The sequence below is a fragment of the Ovis aries genome, chromosome 25 (genome assembly GCF_016772045.2).
Source record: "Ovis aries strain OAR_USU_Benz2616 breed Rambouillet chromosome 25, ARS-UI_Ramb_v3.0, whole genome shotgun sequence".
NCBI classification, from domain to species: Eukaryota; Metazoa; Chordata; class Mammalia; order Artiodactyla; family Bovidae; genus Ovis; species Ovis aries.
The window spans coordinates 7,124,314-7,146,048 of record NC_056078.1 but is presented as its reverse complement, the minus strand read 5'-3'; the positions used below and the strand labels follow the sequence as shown (position 1 = coordinate 7,146,048).

Below are 21,735 nucleotides of genomic sequence, written 5' to 3'. Positions count from 1 at the left end.
TCGGACACGACTGAGCGACTGAACTGAACTACAATGTGGTATTAATTTCTGTTGTTCAGCAAAGTGATCCAGCTTTATATATATATATGCATTGGAGAAGGCAATGGCACCCCACTCCAGTACTCTTGCCTGGGAAATCCCATGGACGGAGGGGCCTAGTAGGCTGCAGTCCCTGGGGTCGCTAAGAGTTGGACATGACTGAGCAACTTCCCTTTCACTCTTCACTTTCATGCATTGGAGAAGGAAATGGCACCCCACTCCAGTGTTCTTGCCTGGAGAATCCCAGGGATGGGGGAGCCTTGTGGGCTGCCATCTATGGGGTCACACAGAGTCGGACATGACTGCAGCAACTTAGCAACAGCAGCAGCAGGGACCTCGAGGACTCAGACAGTACTTGTTCTTCTGTTTACTGGTTCAGTTCATGTAGCATTTGTTGTTGTTTTTCATTTGCTAAGTTGTTTATTTGCTTTGTTGTATTTTGCTAAGTCTGACTCTTTGTGACCTGATCGTCTGTAGCCCACCAAGTTCCTCTGTCTGTGGAATTCTCCAGGCAAGAATCCTGGAGTGAGTTGCCATTCCCATCTCCAGGGGATCTTTCCCGACCCAGGGATTGAACTCAGGTCCCCTGCACTACAGGAAGATTCTATACCATCTGAGTCACCAGGGAAGCCCTCACCTACATACTGTCCTCAAAATTCACCCATGTTGTAGGCTGTGTCAGAACTTTCCTTGTTTTAAAGGTTGAATAATATTCCATTTATATTCCAAGTCATTTTATCTTTTCACCTACTGATGGACCCTTGGGTTGCTTCTGTGTGTGTGCGTGCTAAGTCGCTTCAGTCCTGTCCTACTCTTTGTGACCCTAAGGACTACAGCCCTCCAGGCTCCTCCGTTCATGGGATTCTCCAGGCAAGAATTCTGGAGCAGGCTGCCACGCCCTTCTCCATGAGTTGCTTCTACTCCTTGGCTAATAAGAATAATGCTGCTATGAATATGGGTGTACTATCAGAACTCTGAATTGTATATTATAGCTTGACTCACATTCATTCTCTCAGCATCCTTGGTTTTCTTGCTCCTGTGGTTGATTTATCTAAAGCTATAAGAAACCTGAAATCATCTGAGCTGTTGTTCCTACACAGTCTATGTTTATTAAAAAACAAAAACAAAAAAAAACAACTCCACAAGGTTTCTGTTGAGGGAGTTAAACGTTAGATAACGTACAGTTTTATGGTTTGGGAGATACAGTTACTATTTTTTTTTTCCTGAAGAATCATCTGTTTTATCTCCACTTGACTTTTTTAAAATGCTGGAACAGTTTTTTGATTGAACATGAAGCTTTTCTTTCTTTCTTTTTCCTGTGATGTTTATATGACCAAAGGTGGAAAAATAAGACCTTTGCTTATTAACAGAATGAATCAATCTCTTTCCCTCCTGGGAAATTGAAAACAATTTGGAGAAGAGAGTAAACTTCAGATTTCCTGTGATATGAATTGGGTGGACCTTTCCTCGAGGTAAGATTTAAGGTGGACCTAGCTGGGCTTGACAGACAGTGATGGAACCAGGTGTTACCATATTACATTCCAACTGGATCATTCTTTTCAACTGGAACCACCTGGCTCTCAACATTGGTACAGCCTCTTACAGCATCCCCAGGGAGAGCACAGATGGAGAATGTCACTTTGTTAGCAAAGGTCACCCAAGGAGATATCTCAGCCCAGAGCCTTTCATGAGGCTACAGTGGACACCTGCTCCCACAGCAAATTCTTGAAGGCAGTGGTGGTTTACTGTTTGGTTCTTTCTTCCTTTTTTCTTTGTATGTGTCAGATGTGTTTGGGGAAACTCCCCCCAAGACTGGCGCATGGTTCACACATCCTTTGACTGTTTCACACGTTCTCCCTCTGGAGCTGGTGGCCGGGAGTTTCCAGCCAGCCTGAACTGGAGCCATTGGCCAGGGCATGCTGTCCATGGCTGGAGCTGTATCTAGTAGCATCTGGTACTTGCCCAGAAGTGGGACACAAAGAATAAACAAAGCAAAGAGACTGCCTTGGAAACTGGACTGCAGAACTGAGAAGATACTCAGAAAAGTGGCTTCAGGCCAGCTCCTACTCTCTCCAAATATGCTAGGAATGCAGGGCCCGGAGGAAGGGGACAAAACAGTGGAAAGAAGGAAAAACCACAGCCCATCACCAAGGGCACCCTTCCAGCTCCTCGTCTAGCTGTCCAAACAAAGCAAAAGGATGCGCCTCACCCCAAATAAAAGTGTATCGGAACTGAAAAACAATTGTTAGTACAGTTTGCATTTATATTGGGCAAGCATCTCCCCAAACAGATCTCTGAATCTTTTTAGCATCCCCTTTTTGGGTGAGGACCAGTAAGAGTGAGGATTTATAGAAGCACCTACAGGGAGCGAGCAGGGCTGAGATAGAAAACTTTAGTTGCCAGGGAACTGCTTGGAGCTGGAGATTCTTTCTCAGTTTGAGATGAAGATCAAGACAAAGGACAAAAGGCCAAAGCGGGGGTTGGTTAGAGAACAAAACAAAAACAGGAAGTGGCCGACTCAGGGATTTTCCATGGAAGGTTAGGAAGCATATCCGGATAGAAAGAGAAAAAGGAAGAAAAAGGGCACCTCTGACTCTCCTGGAAGCCACTTGAGATGTTGGGAAATTGGGTTTTCAGCAGACCCCAGCTTGATGGAGGCACAGCCGGCGATCAGGACACCAGACGGGAAGCCAGAGCCCTAGACTCAGCGCCGGCTCATCCTTGGCATGTCCCCACGTCTCTGACTGCCTTTGTTCTTCTCTTCTAAGGAGGCTTCTTCACCTCTTGAGTTCCTTAGAGCTGTTTCTGTGTGTCCTAACGAACTGTGAAAACAGTCTAGAATAACCCAGAAGCACATCCTCACCTGTAAGCAAGCATTCCCAAAGGATATTTGGCACACAGATGGAAAAATATACGTGTTACCTGCCTGTTGCTGTTAGGACTATATGACTCAGTTCTTTTGCTACCACATTTAGAAGAGGCTGTGTGATGTGGGGGGAGGGAAGGTGCTGTCTGCTGTCTTTTTCATCTTGAACTCTGCCCTTCCCTTACTCCCTAGTCAGGGCAGAAGCAGGCTTCTTAGACTTGGCTCTTTCTCCATCTCTGCCTTCTCAGAAGTCAATGGGTGAGGGTCTGTGGGGCAGGGGAATGACCCATCTTGGGTGAGGGTCCAGTAGAGAAAATGTCTCTGTTGCTGTCAGTAAATCTCAAGAGCAGGGATGTCCTGGATCCAGACTGTGTCCTCTGGGCAGTGGTCCTCGAAGGGCCCCACTTAGCACCATGAGGGAGATGTTGATTCGAGTTGAAGAGGTTTTTTTTTTTTTGGCCAAGACAGGAGGAGACAGGGAATCTCTGGTTCCCGCCTGGGCTTGTTTTGTCTTGAGATCTTGTTTTACTCCCTAGTAGATCAAGGAAGTCAGAATTTTATCTGAGATGAGAAGAAGGTGCCAGAGGGTTTCTAACGCCCTTTATGCAAATGAGCCAGGAAAGTAGATTGCAGGCAGCCATCAGAGGTCAAAGGTCACGCTCCACAATTCAACAATTATTTTGCTCCAAATGAAGGAGGACAGCGGGACTGAAGGAAATGAGCTGCAACTACCTCAATTCATGTGTGAAAGTTTCCAATTAGAAATTCAAAGGACTTGTTGTTTAATGAAAAAGTGAAGCAAATTCCTTTTATGTGTTTCCCAACTTCCTTGGTGGTCTCTGTTGAAGAGCTGGATCCCACTGCAGGAATCGTTTGGATCCTGACCAGAAGCAGAATCTGAAATAAAGGAAAGGTCATCGATTACTTGGCTTCTGTTGCGAGCAGGGCGGGGTGGGGGTGGGGAGAGGGTAGGCATGGTGTTGGCACCCTACTGCCTGGGCCAAATCTGTCCCACAGCCTGATTTTGTCAATAAAGTTTTATTGGAACTCAGCTTCACCCATTTGTTGGTAGATGATCTGTGATTGGTTTCATAGTACAAGGGCAGAGTTGAGTAGCTGGGGCAGAGATCATACAGTCTGCAGAGTCAAAATATTTACTTTCTGTAAAGCTAGTTTGGAATGCTCAAACTACCACACAATTGCACTCATCTCACATGCTAGTAAAGTAATGCTCAATATTCTCCAAGCCAGGCTTCAGCAATACATGAACCGTCAACTTCCAGATGTTCAAGCTGGTTTTAGAAAAGGCAGAGGAACCAGAGATCAAATTGCCAACATCCACTGGATCATGGAAAAAGCAAGAGAATTCCAGAAAAACATCTATTTCTGCTTTATTGACTATGCCAAAGCCTTTGACTGTGTGGATCACAAGAAACTGTGGAAAATTCTGAGAGAGATGGGAATACCAGACCACCTGAGCTGCCTCTTGAGAAACCTATATGCAGATCAGGAAGCAACAGTTAGAACTGGACATGGAACAACAGACTGGTTCCAAATAGGAAAAGGAGTACGTCAAGACTGTATATTGTCACCCTGCTTATTTAACTTCTATGCAGAGTACATCATGAGAAACGCTGGGCTGGAAGAAACACAAGCTGGAATCAAGATTGCCAGGAGAAATATCAATCACCTCAGATATGCAGATGACACCACCCTTATGGCAGAAAGTGAAGAGGAACTCAAAAGCCTCTTGATGAAAGTGAAAGAGGAGAGTGAAAAGGTTGGCTTGAAGCTCAACATTCAGAAAACGAAGATCATGGCGTCCGGTCCCATCACTTCATGGGAAATAGATGGAGAAACAGTGGAAACAGTGTCAAACTTAATTTTTTTGGGCTCCAAAATCACCGCAGATGGTGACTGCAGCCATGAAATAAAAAGACGAATACTCCTTGGAAGAAAAGTTACGACCAACCTAGACAGCATATTCAAAAGCAGAGACATTACTTTGCCGACTAAGGTCCGTCTAGTCAAGGCTATGGTTTTTCCAGTGGTCATGTATGGATGTGAGGGTTGGACTGTAAAGAAGGCTGAGCCCCGAAGAATTGATGCTTTTGAACTGTGGTGTGGGAGAAGACTCGTGAGAGTCCCTTGGACTGTAAGGAGATCCAACTAGTCCATTCTGAAGGAGATCAACCCTGGGATTTCTTTGGAAGGAATGATGCTAAAGCTGAAAGTCCAGTACTTTGGCCACCTCATGCGAAGAGTTGACTCATTGGAAAAGACTCTGATGCTGGGAGAGATTGGGGGCAGGAGGAGAAGGGGACCACAGAGGCATCACTGACTTGATGGACGTGAGTCTGAGTGAACTCCGGGAGTTGGTGATGGACAGGGAGGCCTGGCGTGCTGCGATTCATGGGGTCGCAAAGAGTCGGACAGGACTGAGCGACTGAACTGAACTGAAAGCTAGTTTACAGCCCATGTTCTCATTCACTGGCTCTTCCAGCCGCCTCCCCCCAGCCGCCTCCCCCCAGCCGCCTCCCCCCAGCCGCCTCCCCCCACCCCCGGTCATTCACTGGCTCTTCCAGCCGCCCCTCTCCGTCATTCACTGGCCTTAATTTTTGATCTGCAGTGGGTCCCTTTGGAAATATACGAACGTTCTATAATCCCATTTTAGAAAAATATTAACATGTGATCTCTTGGTTAAAAGTACCTAGATGCGGGACTTCTCTGGTGGTCAGTAGTTGGGACTCTGTGCTCCCACTGCACAGGGCACAGGTTCGATCCCTGGTGGGGAACTCAGATGCCTCATACTGCATGGCATAGCCAAAAAAAAAAAAAGAAAAGTAACATGGACCCAGTTCAACTCTTCAGAACTCAAGGGAAACAATTCAGAGCCCAAGGTCCCCTAGCAGAATGGTCCACAGTCCACCTTCTACCAGAAAGAGGACACGCAATTTATCTTGGCCAGATACAGCCTGTCAGGGACACAGACTTACTTTTGGGCTTACTTACTTTTGTCTTACTTTCAGTTTTAAAATGAAAACAGATACATAATTTTCTCTGATCATAAAAATGCTTTGTGTTTCTTATCAAGAATTTTAAGAAGTACAGAAAATATGGAAAAGGTAAAAATCACCTTGAAATCCACCTCCACAGAGATGAGCAGTGCTAACAACTTGATAAACCCTTTCAGGTGTCTCTTTTAGGCCTACACTCCATCAACAAGTCCATAGATGGGCTGCACATATTCTATCTCCTCCTTCTATCAAAATCATCCAGGAGAATATTACTATTATTAGGGACTTCCCAGGTGGTGCTGGTGGCAAAGAACCTGTCTGCCAATGCAGGTGAACTGAAGAGAGCCAGGTAGAGACCTGGCTTCGATCCCTGGGTCAGGAAGATCCCCTGGAGGAGGGCCTGGCAACCCACTCCGGTATTTTTGCTTATCCTATGACAGGGGAGGCTGGGGAGTCCGAAGGGTCACACAGAGTCGGACAAGACTGATGAGCCATGTGGATATTGTTCTCTGGCTTTGCGTGTACACGTCCGACAACGAAGTTGCACAGTACTTTCACTTATTTACTTATTTACAATAAATATTTATTTATTTGGCTTTGCTGGGTCTTAGTTGTGGCACACAGACTCTTTCAGTTGTGGCATGTGGGATCTAATTCCCTGACTAGGGGCTGAATCCAGGCTCCCTGCGTTGGGAGCTTGGAGTCTTAGCATCTTAGTCTTAGTCTCCCGTTGGGAGGTCCCAACGATTACACAGCATTAATCGTTTATTAAGTGGGGTATAATTCACTGGCTCAATCACATCTAGGTTGTTTCCTGTTTTCTTGGTTTTGTTTTATATTTATTTACCACACAGTCATGTGACTTTCTTTCTACTTACATTTTTGTGCGTTTTCCTGATTGTTCAGCTGAGGCTAAATGTCTAGCCTTGAAATGAAGGAGTCAATGTTACTCATTAATAATGGTAATACACAGTATCAAACTGTCTCCAGAAAATGTGTAACACTCCACATCCACCAACAGTATAGGGCAGTGCTCATTTCTCACTCTCTGGCCACTTAATATTTAAGGTTTTAGTCAATCTGATAGGTTAAAACTGACACAATATTGTCATATTGATTCGTTTCTTAGGTTGTTTTACTTTTCTTTTAGCCGTGCCTCTCGGCACTCAGGATCTTAGTTCCCTGACCAGGGACCAAACCTGCACTCCCTGCAGTGGAAGCTCAGAATTGTAACAACTAGGATCTCCAGGGAAGTCCTCAGAGTGCTTTACTTTCGAGTAGCATTGTCTATGATTGAATAGAGGCGAAAATACTGACTTCAAATTAGGTTCTCCTTATTACACAAGAACCCAACACTGGCACGAAAGCAGAGTTACTATTCAGAGGAGCCAGTTGCCTAGCACAGGACAGTTTGAAGCTCTTTGAGGACGATACTCTTTCATTGATTGATTTATTCATAGGATCACTGGTGACTACTTTTGGGTGCTTACTGAATGGCATCTGGAAGGCCACATGGTTTCGGTCAACAAGAGGCTTGGATGACAGGGATGACCTTTGTAACATTCTTGCAAGACTGCTTGCAGGCAGAGAGCCGACTCCGTGTTCTGTTAGTGACTCTACTCTATGCTGCATCCCATTTCAGCTTCCCCCACTTGTTTGGCTGCTCAGGCACTTTGTTTGAGCACAAGGACTTTGTCAGTTGCAGCACGCAGGCTTAGTCGCCCTGCAGCATGTGGGATCCTACTTTCCAGACCAGGGATCGAATCTGGGTCCCCTGCACTGGAAGGTGGATTCTTAACTCCTGGACCACCAGGGAAGTCCCAGCTCCCTGGGTCTTGAATGGATCTGCCCATTTCTCTCCCTCCCAGCACTGGAAGATGACAGCTTCACGTTAGCCAACACAACCAAGAAAGCCATAAGAACAAAGTCAGAAATGCTGTCTGGAACTCAGGGCAAGAGTGGATCAGAGAGTGCGGGGACAGCCGTGGCAGACAATGGAGGAGAATGAGTCCCCAGAGTGGCAGCTCCGTCCCCTAGGCTTTATGGGGTCCTCGGGATGCCCAGGCGCGCCAGAGTCAGCTGCAGGATTGCAGTCCCTTCTAGGTCTGCCCCTCCGTGGTTTCCTGCCCGGCTGAATGGCCGTTGCTCCGTGGTGATGATTCACGGCGTTTGGAAAGTGTGGCTGTGTTCTGAACAGGGAAGTGAAAAATAACCCAGCCAAGGGCAGCACAGGACAGCAACGGGGCTGTCACAAGACGTGAAGCTTTACTTTGGAAAACGCAGGGGGTGGGGCACCTCGGGGAAGTGGGTCTTGGTGGTTCGGCCCTGCTAGCCCTTCTGCAGAGCCTCAGCTTTTCCGAGCACTGGTCACCGAGCTGCCCCTTGGAAGCGGCTGCTGGTCTTGGCCCAGCGGCTGTGGGTAGAAGGAAGTGGACGGGTGATTCAGTGACTGTCGGCTTCCTCTCTGACTCAAGATTGGATCCGTTTTTTAGGGTGGTGCCAGGGGCCCTGGGCTGCTTTAGCTAGACTCTTTGGAGTCAGAACAGAGGCACTGACCGCTGTGGTTGCTGGCTTTCCTCCGACCCTTTGGGATGGGTAAGGGGATTAGGCTGAACTCTCTGCCTCCCTCCTCGTTGGGTAAGCCCTTCTGACTTGAGGCCTGCCTGTGCTTCCAGCTGAGAGAGATCAGTGAGCTGGGGAGCAGAAGCCTCTCTAGGTCTGTGGCCATCTAGAGGGTTTGCTTGATTTGGGGGTCATATTTGGAAGAACATTTGGGCTCTGAGGGGCTTGGCTTTGGCAGGTATCAGACGTGTTGAACTAGCTTTCATGGAGTCCATCTGTCCATCATGGTACACGGGGGCCCTGCTGCTCCCTTCCCATGAGCAGAGTCATGATCACCTCCATCCTCTGTGTGCTGCTTACACACCACCACCACCATCACTGAACCCTGTTCTAAGAAACACTTTAACTATCCAGATAATGACCTCTGCCTGAGAGTGTCCAATCCTGAAAGTACTGACTTGATAAAGACGTGGAAATCCTCTCAAGAGTTGCAACAGGGGTTCTGTATTTCAGTGTCCTAAACAACCTTGGATGATGGTCCCTTCTCCTCTCCTTTCCCTCCTGTTCCCATGGCCAAAGCTGAGGACAGCTGGTCTTGCTTGGGCAGGATGGCCAGAGTCCACTCCCTGGTGAGTTTCATGGGGAAGCTATTATTCAGTTCAGTTCAGTTCAGTCACTCAGTCGTGTCCGACTCTTTGTGACCCCATGAGTTGCACCACGCCAGGCCTCCCTGTCCATCACCAACTCCCAGAGTTCACTCAGACTCACGTCCATCGAGTCAGTGATGCCATCCAGCCATCTCATCCTCGGTCGTCCCCTTCTCCTCCTGCCCCCAATCTCTCCCAGCATCAGAGTCTTTTCCAATGAGTCAACTCTTTGCATGAGATGACCAAAGTACTGGAGTTTCAGCTTTAGCATCATTCCTTCCAAAGAAATCCCAGGGCTGATTAGCCACACGAAAGAGAAATGTGACCCAGATCACTCAGGGCTTCAAAAAGGGACTCAGGGCTTCAAAAAGGATGCCTGAGATGGGACCTGACCCTGCCAGGCGCTCTCATCACTTACTAAATCTTGGTCTCGTCTACCCCAACATGGATTTCAATCTCTTTGATAAGCTTTCTCTACATGGCAGGGAATGTACAGGACAGCAGCTTCTGCTTATCACACCTCCCAGCTTCACTGCTGGAGAGGGGGCCAAGAGTTCAAAAGTTCCACCTGATGGCCTTTGTGGGGGTCAGACAATAGTTCCCGGTTCCATCTCTGTGGTCGGGGGAGGATCTCTGAGCAAGAGGCTGCCCACATTTGGTTGCTATGATCAGTTCAGGGGTGGCAGTATTTTCCAAAGAAGGGGGCGCCCATCCTAGGTAGACAAACAGTAGGTCCCCTAACCCTGGGCACTGTAGGCTGGGGTCCTGGGCCGCCTCACCTCTCTTTGTAGGGGCTGCAGTGAGTGGCCTGGCCAAGGGGAGGAGGTGCCTTTTGAACCCTCAGAAACCATCATTTTACTACTTGAAAATCCATAAAAGATGGGGGTTTCCTCAACCATCTTTTTTTGGGGGGGATACATGTTTGAGGCCACAGCTGTGTGTGATCTTCTGAGGGGACGGCCTTGGAGGCTCAGAGCAGAGTGAGAAGAACAAAGGAAATGTTCTGAGAAGCATGGCAAAAATGAAACCAAATAAAAACCCCATAAAAATCCCTCCGAGGGCAGAGGAAATACCAACCCAAGGCTTCTGAGCCACAGATTCGGTAGTAAAAATTGAAGGACAGGCCACTCAGAGGCGATCCCACTGGGGCCAGAGGGAGAATGTACTGGAACACAATAAAAGGGAATCATCCGAGCAGGGAAGGGCCGCTGGGGTGTGTGTCTGTGTGCTGTAATTCAGGAACTGACTGATGACCAGGGTTCACGGGGAGCCTGACAGACATAGGCCACAGGAACCGGTTCAAACTGCGCTTGCAGCGGCCTCGACCAGATGATGGACAGCTGGCCTGCCCCCTGCAGGCTCTGACTGATGGTCCTGGGAACTCTGACCTCTACTAGGCCACAAAAAGACCTGTTTAGAAATCTCTACTGATTAAGTAAACAGCCACAGGGCAGATAATAATAATTGTGTGACGTGGCTGGTGTGCTTGCAGTCAGGAGAAACACGTGTTAATAATGACTGGGGCAGGAATCTTGCCTTTCTGTTCCTCTTTATTGACTTCCTGGCTCCTGGTGTCAGTTCTAGGCTCAGAGAGTATTTGCAGGGGATGGAGTTGAGGGTGTGGAGACTTTCACTCATTTCACGGGTGTCGACATCCCAGGGATGGGACCCCACCTGTCACTGCATGGCAGCTGGTGGGCAGGTGGTCCTCCTTCCTGCCCTGGCTAACCTGAGATGCTGCTCCTGGTGGCTTTCCATCTGATTTGTGGCCCTGGGGCCACTGGAATCATAGCAGGAGTGTCTCCCCCGGTCTCCCCTGGAGTAGTAGGCTAAGCATGAAGAAAAGTCTGGTTTTCATCTGCAAGCATCTCTGAGCACACTGATCCTGTTTAGTTTTAGCCAAGAGCTGGTCAGACTCCCCTGGACAGAGAATAGAAGCCCCTTTGCCACTTTGCTTCTCTAATGATCTCTGAGACCCCTTTGTAGATGGAGGTGGGAGTGGGCTGCTGGCTCTGGACTCAGTTATGCTTCTGGACGCAGTATGGTTATGTCTAATCAGCTCTCTGGGCTCCAGCAGCAGTTTTGATGTTTGTTCATCCCATTCATTCATCACTGATCCATCCACTGACTCACTTGCTAGGACTGTCATTTAGTCATTCAGCCACAATGAGACTGTATCTTCTTATCTTTGGTCTCTGCTGTCTGGCGTGGCTCCAAGCCCATGGTAGCGGCTCTGTGCATTTGCTAACTTCCTTCCTGGCCTCACTTTTGTGGAAATTCTTACTTTTGGGACCTCAGAATGTGGCTGTATTTGGATGCAGGGTCTTTAAAGAGGGGATTAAGTTAAAATGAGGCCGCTTTCAGTTAAAAATGAGGCTCTGATTCAATCTGGTTGGTGTCTGTATACGAAGAAGAGATGAAGGGACTCCCCTGGTGGTTGGATGGCATCACTGACTCAACAGACATGAGTCTGAGCAAACTCCGGGAGACACTGAAGGACAAGGAAGCCTGGTGTGCTGCAATCCATGGGATTGCAAAGAGGTGGACATGACTGAGTGACTGAACAACCACAATAACCTGGTGGTCTAGTGGTTAAGACTCTGCCTTCTACTGCAGGGGATGCAGGTTCGGTTCCTGATCGGGAAAGTAAGATCCCACATGCTGCAGGGCAACTAAGCCCATGTGCGACAACGAGGGAGGACCCCAAAGAGCCCATGCATTGAAACTAAGACCTGACACAGCCAAAAATAAATAAAAAAAGTTTTTTAAAGAAGAGATTTAGACCCAGACACACACAGCGGAAAGACGGTGTGAAGACACAGAATACAGCCGTCTACAAGCCCAGGAGAGAGGCCTGGCACAGATCCTTCCTTCATGGCCTCCAGAAGGAACCAACCTTGCTGACTCCTCCTCGATCGTGGACTTCCAGCATCCAGCCCTGGGAGGACATACATGTTTTCTGTTCAAGCTATCAGGCGGCGGTTCTTTGTTCTGGCAGCCTCAGCAAACCGGTACAAGCTTTCAACACATTCACCAAGCACAGGACCACATGCAAGGTGTTCTAGGAGGTCTGGAGACAAAGCAGAGAAATAGACACAGGGAAAGAGGAACAGCTAGGGGCCCATCCTCGCTATACATTTTCTCCTCCCAAACCCCTCTCTACTTGGCCTCTCCTTCCCTCTACCTCCAACAGAAAGAGGAAACACAGGGGGAAATGAAACAGAGGGTTCCCCAGCAAAAGGACTGGCATCCTACAGAAGCTCTGTAGTAGAATGCATATAGAATCTGAAGCACTTTTGTCTCTTTGTTTTTTTCACAATAAAGAAGTTTATTTCAGTCTCTTATCAAAGAAGTGTAGCAGTAGGTCGCCTAGGACTGCTTTAGCGGTTCTACACTCATCAGTATTCCATGTTCCTTTCTTTCTATTCTTAGAATTTGGCATCTATTGCAAAGAACACCTCATGGTCCAAAATGGCTGCTTTAGCTCTAGCCATCATATCCTTATTCCAAGCCACAAAGGATAAAGCAGGTAAATAAGTCATCTTTGCTGGGTTAACTCCCTTTAAGCACTCATCCAAAAAGTATTTTCCATGTGTATTTGCAGAAGTGCGTTTTTGTTTTGTTTTTTTTTTTTTTTTCCTGGCTACCTCTCTTTCCACTGTCTTTACTTGGTGCATGTATGCATATGTGCATGGCCAGCCTGAATGTGTGTGTGCACCTGAGGAAGGCCCGGGAAAGGGTTCACAGCTGTTGTGGACACATTGTGAGCATTCAGCTGGCAGGGCCTTCCCCAGGGTGCTTGCCAGCCCCAGTTTTATGATACATGGTGGCTGGAAAGGGCCACAATCAAACCTTTCTCGGGATCATGAAGTACATCCCTTGTTGCGCTTTTTGACTAAATATGATGCCAATGTTGTGTCTCCACGCAACTGCTACGGGAGAAATGTCCTTTGGTTTCTGGCCCTGGCCAGTGTTGGTGGGGCTGTGACCTCCTTGTCTTCAGGAATCAGGAGCTCTTGTCATCATGCAATAATCTTGTGATCTCTGGCAACTTCTCTGAGCCTGCAGACCTAGCCTATTAAGAAACTAAGTCCATTTGCAAATGTGCCTGAGATATGTCTTGATACTTCTGGTTCTTCCACGGTGTCCACCACTTTTCAATCAAAGACATTTTGTACCACACAGCTCAGTAATAATCCTGTCCCCTCATGGGTCTCTTTTGCAATCCTAGCTTAGCTCATCGATTTTAAAGGGAACTGGAATTCCAGGAGCTCAGTGTTGACCAACCTGTCCCATGTTGCGTAGTGCTGGGTCCCCAGTGGACTTTGGCAGAGATGTAACCGCCCCTATGGTTGCAATCAGCTTCTGTTTGCATGTTGGGGGTGAAGTTTGCAACAGGGTCACTTGTACTGATCGTGGCGTTTCTGAAGCGTGGTGCCAATTTCTTCATTTAACGTTGATGTGAAAGAAGCTTCCTTTCTTTTTTTTTTCAAACTTTAAACTTGTTATTTCGTATTGGGGCATAGCTGATTAGCAATGCTGTGGCAGTCTCAGGAAAGAGACTCAGCCATACATATACATGTATCCATTCTCCCCCAAATCCTTCCCATCCAGGCTGGCACATAACATTGAGCAGAGTTCCATGTGCTATACAGCAGGTCCTTGTTGATTATTCATTTTGAATACAGCAGTGTGTATATGACCTTCCCTAATCTCCCTGTGTATCCCTTCCCTGCCGGCAACCATAAGTTCATTTTCTAAGTCTGTGGGTCTCTTTCTGTTTTTTAAGTCCATTTGTAGCATTTCCACAAATAAGGGATTCCATACAATATTTCTCCCTCTCTGTCTGACTTAGTATGACACTCTTTAGGTCCATCCATGTTGCTGCAAATGGCATTATTTCATTCTTTTTACGGCTGGGTAATATTCCATTGTATACATGTACCACGTCTTTATCCATTCCTCTATCGATGGACATTTAGGTTGAAGCTGCTTTTCTTTTCTGCATACAGACAAAGGAACATCTTCCAGAATAGTCATGTCCTGCATGTGCTGGGCTCTCCCCAGCCCACTTCCTCCTGCAGTACCCTCCTTGCTTGGCTTGCCCGCCATCCTTGCCCTCTTTTTCTTGCTTCCTGATTCTCACCAAGCATAATCCCCCTACTTGATAAACCTTAGGTTTTATCAAGAGGCAACTCCAGAGGTTATCTATATTTTAGATTTTTTTGATGTCTTTTAAAGTCTTTATTGTTGTCACAATATTGTTTCTCTTTTATGTTTTGATTTTTTTTTTTGGCTGAGAAGGTATATAGGATCTTAGCTCCCTGACCAGGAAACTGAACCCTCACCCTCTGCATTGGAAGGCGAAGTCTTAACCACTGGCCCATCAGGGAAGTCCCAGAGGTTACTGGCATTTTAAATGAGTGATTCATGAACAACTAAGCTTTCAAAACCCAAAGAAATGATCTTCCATTGCTTGAATGGAGCCAAGGGTTTCTATCTGGACTGGCTGTGCACACAGGTCTACTGTGCTTATTCAAATATCCAAGCTGGGGCTTGGTGGTCCAGTGGTTAAGATGCAGGGGACCTGGGTTTGATCCCTGGTCTGGAAGGATCCCACAGGCTGCAGGGCAACTAAGCCTGTGCACCACAACTACTGAGCTGGTGCTCTGGAGTCTGTACTCTGCAACAGGAGAAGCTACTGCAATGAGAAGCCTGCATACCAAAACCAAGAGTAGCCCTTGCTCATCGCAACTAGAGAAAGCCTGCACACAGCGACAGAGATTAATAAATAAATAACCTTAAAAAATCCCCAAATATCCAAGACTGTGGCCAGTCTCCCTCTAAGCCGAGTGGCACCACCTTCCTTGGTGTGTGTCTTGCATGATGCAGGTGACTTTTCCAGCCATGGCTTTGACACCACTCAGGCTATTTATCACATATCTTGCTGCAAGCAGAGGCTGACTCGGGTCTTGGTGCCATCTCGTTGCCACTTACCCTAGACCCAGAGCTATATTTATTAGTTAGCAGATTACGTTTTTAGGGCTTCCCCAGTGGCTCAGTGGTAAAGAATCTGCCTACAAAGCAGGAAATGCAGGTTTGATCTCTAGGTTGGGAAGATCCCCTGGAGGACGGCATGTCAACCCACTCCAGTAGTCTTGCCTGGAGAATCCCATGGACAGAGGAGCCTGGCAGGCTACAGTCCATGGGGTCTCAAAGAGTCAGATATGACTGAGCAACTGAGCACAGAATATGCTTTTAAACTCACATCCTTTCCTCCCAGGCTTCAATTTCATAAATTTTGGTTCTTCCAGAGAACTGAACAGGGCCCGCAATCCTGCACGTACTTTTCAATAATCCCATGACTAGTCAGTGAGGATGGAGCAGTGACCCCGAGATAGAAGACTTCATTCGGCATGACTCATCCTTGGAGACAGCCAGGTCTCCTGGCGTGTGTTGTTAAGTGCCTGGTTCTGTAAATATTGACAGTTAGAAACCATCCTGAGAGCTACTAAGCGATGACCTTGCTTCATAGGAAGGTAATGTATATGAATATGCCCTGTGATTAGGTAACACTCGTTATTTGCTCCGATTTAGTCACTGATAAATATCACTGCACTCTCTCTCTTCCTAATAGTGGCTCCTCTGTTCATGTGTGACTCAGAGCTGATATATTATGGGGTCTGATTCAGCAAGGAAAGTTTGGTCTGCCACAGCAGAGAACAACATCCAAGGCCACTTTGGTTTCCAGGATACTAGTTTCTTAACAAGTGTGGCATTGCCAAGAAGGAAAAGCTCAGAAGGAGTCTCCATATTTGAGAAACTGAAGCGGGTGTGGAGGGATAAAGAGCAGAAGAGTGCTTTAAAAAAAATAAAATTCATTTATTTTAAAAAGTATTTTGGCTCAACTTGAGGCGTGTGGGATCTTAGTTCCCTCACCAGGGATTGAACCTATGGCTCCTGTACTGGAGGCTCAGCGTCTCAATTACTGGACCAGGAGGGAAGTCCCCAGAAGGGTGCTTTTCATCATTCTGAGCCTGTGTGTCAAAAAATGCTGGTCCCTTAGGCACATTTCCAGTGTATTTCACCCACTGGCTCCCCAGGGGGTGACCTCTCTATTCAAGCCAACCCTTTCAGGCTTGTGAGCACTGCCCTCAGAGAAGGGGTGAGGATGCCCATGCAGAAACTGGGTTTACCTCTTGCTCTCCCTTTCTAATAACTTAACATTAATGGATCATTACCAACGTTTTCTGAGGGCTTTGGTTGTTTGGTTTCTGAAGTTTTATTCCTGTGAAGGAATTTCTCATTTGAATTGCAGTTCAGTTCTTTTGAATGGCCCTTGTTTATTTCCTACATTTTTTCAGGGCCTGTCCTGCCAAAGCGGAGATGAGCTTTTCAATAGGTGGGATTTGAACATGGGCTTTTGGCAGACCAGTATGCGGGCTAAAAGTGTGGCCCTTGGCCAAGGGCACGTGCACGCACACATGCACACACACACACGTGCAAGGCTGCAGCCCTCTGCATAATCACTTGGCACTTACTCCGTGTTGTCTTGTAAAGAGAGCAGAGCTCGGCCTGTGCTAACTGCATCAAGAGGCAGCACAGCCCTGTGAAGGGAGCATGCTTTGGGGCTGGCACTGAAGCACCGATTACCTCAATGTTAGATATTTCTTTACTGCTGACTGTGTGACTTTGGGCCAGTGTCTTAACTTCTCTGAGCCTCAGAAACCTTATTTGTAAAATGAGGATCCTAACACCTACCCAACTAGCAGGGCTAGTGTGAGTCGAGATGAGATAATGCATGGAACACACCTGGTTCATAAAAACTGCTTTGTCCACAGTGGCTATGTTATTGTCTTTAGCACAAAGCCAGTGTGAAAACTGCTGCTATGGACAATTTGGGATTGTTTTGGATTCAAGTTATGAAGTGCTTACTCTGAGTCTAAAGTTTTATATGCATTGGCTCAGCCCCTCAAGGAGGTATTACTAGCTTCACTTTACAGAAGAGGAGCTTGAGGCTCAGGAGTGAGTATAGCTTGCTGGAATTGGAGCCAGGCATCTCTGGCTGTGGGGCTTCCTGGGTGGAGCTAGTGGTAAAGAGAACACCTGCTAAGACATAAGAGACGCGGGTTCAATCCCTGGGTCGGGAAGATCCCCTGGTAGAGGGCACAGCAACCCACTCCAGTATTCTTGCCTGGAGAATCCATAGAGAGGAGCCTGGCAGGTTACGGTGCATAGGATCACTAAGAGTCGGACACAACTAAAACAATGTAGCGCGCATGCATGCATGTCTGGCTGTGGGGAGCCTGCACTGATTGCGAGATGGGCCATCTTTTCAGGGACACTGGAGGTCATGAGTGTGTGTTTATGTGTGTGGGTGTGTGCATTTAGCAGAGGCTGGCAACTTGCTGTGTCAGGAGGACACCGGGGCACCTGCTTCATCTTTACCCCATTACATGAACACAGGTCGGTCTGTGTGCTGTAAGCCAAACAGCTTTGCAAAGCCCTTGCTTAGCCACCTCACAGTGGCTGGGCGTTCTGTCCTTTTGTTCAGGTAGATCCCACACCTGCTGAGTTATGACGCAGTGTTCTGGAACCTGTTGTTAGTCCCAATTTTTAATGGAATGTCAATGGGTGGGTGACAGGCATCCTAGCCTTTGGCTGGGGGTGGGTGGTGGTGGGTTCTAGGATGCTGGAGGAGATGGAAACTCAGAGTGACAGTCACCTTGCTTGTCTGGGTGACCAGAAGGAAACAGATGGTTTAAGTTCCTCCTCCAAACCCCCTCCCTCAGGGACACATTTTACCTGAAATGATGAGATTTCAAATTATGCCCTCTCAGGGCAGCTTTCTGGAGGAGGGCATGGCAACCCACTCCAGTATTCTTGCCTGGAGAATCCCATGGACAGAGAAGCCTGGCAGGCTGCAGTCCATGAGGTCACCAAGAGTCGGACACGACTGAAGCGGCTGAGCACACACGTACGCAGGGCTGTCTCTCTGGTGCCAGGACTATACAGCATGTCTGGAAGAAAAGAGAAGCGGTCAGCAGGGCAATGTACAGACCATGAATAAAGGAGACTTCCCTTGAAGTGGCCCCAAATGAAGGTGTGTTTTCTGAGCGGAAATGTGAGGTAAAGGATCCTTGTGACGACTTGAATGGAGAGCCTGTTCCTAAGTCATAAACAAGAACTTCTAGGCATGAATGCTTCAACTGGATGAAACCTATGTTTCTTGTTCCTCTCTCGAAGGTGAAAGGTCTCCCGAGGCCCCCGAGGAGAGGGCTCTTGCCATCACTTCTACTTACCTGGGTCCCTAAAGGTCCCAGGAGGTGGGAAGGTGCTTCCATCAGGGCCCAGAGGTCACCCAGCAAGGTCAGAGCCTCGATGAAGGGGTGTTGAAGGGGTGTTCCCGGAGGAAGCATCAGTGAGTCTCAGATGCATCTATGGAAGGCCTGGCATTTCTGAGAGAAGGAAGGAGCAGCAGAGTGGACGCAGGGAGGCTGGCTTTGGCTGCCTGAAGATCAGATCTCATTCCTCTCCGAGGGGTCTCTGCTCCGTGAGTCAGCAGGGGAGCAGGGATCCTCTCTCAGCGATGGCCGGTGGAGGCAGAAACTACAGTGGAGGCAAGACTAGGCAGGCAGGTTGGACAGACTTTAAAGATGCACATGGGTTGCTCTGTATTGACGGGATCTGCTTCCAGTCCTTCTAAATCTTTCAGGTCCAGGAATCTCTTCCTTGGTGCCCCAAAGAGCTGACAGATCCTCCAGCTGGCTTCCACCTCTGGAGGGCGCCACAAAGACTAAGCCGGTGGTGCCAGGTAAGACACTTGCAACATCTGGTACATAGGATGTGTTGAGTACAAGTCGTCTAATGTTACTGTCACTTGTCATTATGTCAGACTCCATTTTGTGTTTACACTTTAAAATAAAACTTTATTTTCAGATTTTTTTGGTCGTGCTGTGTGGCATGTGGGATCTCAGTTCCCTGACCAGGGATCGAACCTGTGCCCACTGCATTGGAAGGGTGGAGTTTTAACCACTGGAGGGCAGGGAAATCCCTGCGTTTTACACTTTAGAAGTCTGTTCTCCTTCAAACAGAATGGTTCTTTCTGGCAGACATGCCCCAGCCCATCCGCCTTACCTCCCAGAAACTGTGGGCTCCTTTGTGCTTCCTTTGTGTTCCAGGTTCATTTCTTATGTTCATCCCCTTGCTCATTCATTGGTCCTCCCAACACTTATGCTAAAGAGATCGTGGTCTGTGCCCTTGCTGAAGAGGTGTTACCCAACCCACTTGTGACACTCCCTCGCACCACCCCACCCTCTGCAAATACATACGATGAATTCTTTAGTCGTTCTGGTTCCACGTCTAATTTCTGAATAGATGCACGTGACCTCCATTTTTGTGTGAGTGTATTTTTTCAATGCCAGTAGACTTTTCAGGGGAACTCAGTGCCCGCAAAGAGCATCTGGAGGCTCTGATTTAGAAAGCGCTCCCTGTTCCAAGGTCCTCTGAGGCTCTTGCTGTCTAGATCAGAGAAAGATCAGGGAGGAGGGAGGAGTCACCAGAGACTGATGGAAAAAACCAGGCCCACGTGTACCCTGGGCTGCTCCTTAGCCTACCCTGCCTGGAACCATACTCCCTAACGTGACATCTGGATACCGATGTCTGCTTTTCAAGAGCTGCCTGGGTAAAGAATACGAGTCAGGTTACTTTAGAAACTAAGCAGTCTTTCTTCTTTTTTTTGCATCAGAATCTACGTTTTTTTCATTTTATGTTTTTAAAATGGAAGTATAGTTGATTTACAGTGTTGTAGAAGCCAAGCAGTCTTGCTGAGCTACATGACAATTACTAGCCACACAGAGAATTGCCGGCCCCACCAACACTCATCATGTGACTGTGGGCGGGACCCTGCCGTTGAGTGACCACAGCGGTCCTTGTTGAAACAACTGGGCCCCAAAGTCAATTTAAAGGGGAAATAAAAAGATAGCAGGGTCAGGCTACAAATGCTTACGTATATAGCCGTGGAACGCTCATTCGAGATCGTTCTATGTCAACATGGGGGCAGCTGTTGCTCCCTTGCGTGAGGATAGGAAAAACAACTAGGTGGGGAGAGGTGCGGGGGGCTAGGGTGCTGGAGAATTCAATGCACAGCAGAGGGGGCTGCCTCCCCCCTTCCCCGGGTGCAGCAGCAGGGCGGCGGGTGCATGCTCTCCAGGATTCTATTTCAAGCCGACTGGAGGCAAGAATGTTCTTTGCCACAGGAAGAATGTTCCCTCAGACAGAACTGCTAATCAGGCGAGAGGATGGGAGGAACGTACAGCCAGTGGTGGCGGCTGCTGGTTTTTTTAGCAGCCTTTCCCCTCCTGGCCTGAGTCGCATGATTTTTGGCCGGCTGAGACAGTGGCTGAAGATCTATACCCCTCCCCACCCCGCCGCCTCTCCAACCTCATGGCCTTTGTTTTTGAAAATATAGGAATTTTCTGAGCCTGCGAGCTCCGTTGCACAACTCTGAGCGATTTTCCAGAGCTTCCCTATGTCATCTGTCTCCGTGACAGCAACAGGGAAGGAGGAGGGAGGAAAAAGGCCAGGGTGCACACGGGCCGAGGAGGGAAAAGCAAGGGAAAGGCGGCGGGGGGCGGTCAGTGGAGAAACATTTTGGTGACGTCAAAGAAGACCACACTCCCCAGCATAACATTACTTGGTACCTCATCCGCCCACTCTCTAATTTGCTAGAAACCAAACAGCCTGTTTGGAAACCTGTAGCCTACAGTCTTTTTTTTTTTTTGGTTTTATATTTTTTGTTATTCTCCCTGGACCCAAAGGGCCATTCATTGTTGGGAGTTTGAAAGCTACCTGATTTCCTGAAACAGAGGGGATTTCCACCAGTAATAATTCAGCCCGTGCTGGTGCGAGGCGCTGGAGCTCGAGTAAATTGATCCAGCTGCTCACAGGCTGATGGAAAAGCGCCCGGGGGAGGGGACGGCATCTGCAGCTGGGGCCGCAGCGGGCGCGGTCACGTGGCCAGGCCGGCGTCCGCGGAGCTGACTTGGGCTCGCCCCCGCCCCGCCTGCATCCTCCGACCCCGCCCGGCGCGCCAGCCCGCCCCCCGCGCGCCCCTGCCCGCCCCCGCGCGCGCCCCCGTCTCCCCCGCGCGCCCCCGACCCCCGCCCCCCTGCGCGCCCCCGTTCCCCCCGCGCTCCCATCCCCCTGCAAGCGCCCTCCGACCCGGCGCGCGTCCGCGCTCGCTCCTAACTGTGCTCTCTTCTCTGCGCCTAGACCGCGCCTTCCAGCCCGCGCTGGTCTCGCTGGAGGAAGACAGTTTCACGGGCCATGTGGCAACCTCTTTCTCGGGAAATGCGAGACGCCAAGGATGGTTGGGGGCGGCCCTACGTCCTAAGCTTCCCCAGAGAGTCACCCTTTTGGCTCCGTTGACTGTGCTTCCCAGAAGCCTCCCCCATTTCTGTTGTCTGGACAGTCAGGGCCTATTGACAAATAAAATCGGAGCTGGCAGCGGTAACCTGGATGAAACCCGAGGCTAAAGAAATACCGTTTCCAATACCCAGATGGTAGAGTTCAATCTGTTTTCTGGCCAAGGCCGGGCAAGTTA

The 21,735-nt window shown here is 48.5% G+C and overlaps 2 long non-coding RNA genes across 4 annotated transcripts; one reads left to right on the top strand and one right to left on the bottom strand.

The window, feature by feature from the left end:
* Positions 1-1,123: 1,123 nt before the first annotated feature.
* LOC105604916 (uncharacterized) lies at positions 1,124-21,500 on the bottom strand. Of its 3 annotated transcripts, none has more exons than XR_009598567.1 (4): positions 21,382-21,500; positions 18,434-21,120; positions 12,028-18,151; positions 1,124-3,802 (listed from the first exon to the last, which is right to left on the bottom strand). It is a non-coding gene; the product is annotated as an uncharacterized LOC105604916 (long non-coding RNA). The 3 variants fall into 3 exon arrangements; XR_009598566.1 differs by having other exon boundaries at positions 19,463-21,120; XR_009598565.1 differs by having other exon boundaries at positions 12,028-21,120.
* LOC121817959 (uncharacterized) lies at positions 18,844-21,645 on the top strand. Its single transcript, XR_006058042.2, has 2 exons — positions 18,844-18,945; positions 21,405-21,645. It is a non-coding gene; the product is annotated as an uncharacterized LOC121817959 (long non-coding RNA).
* Positions 21,646-21,735: the final 90 nt, after the last annotated feature.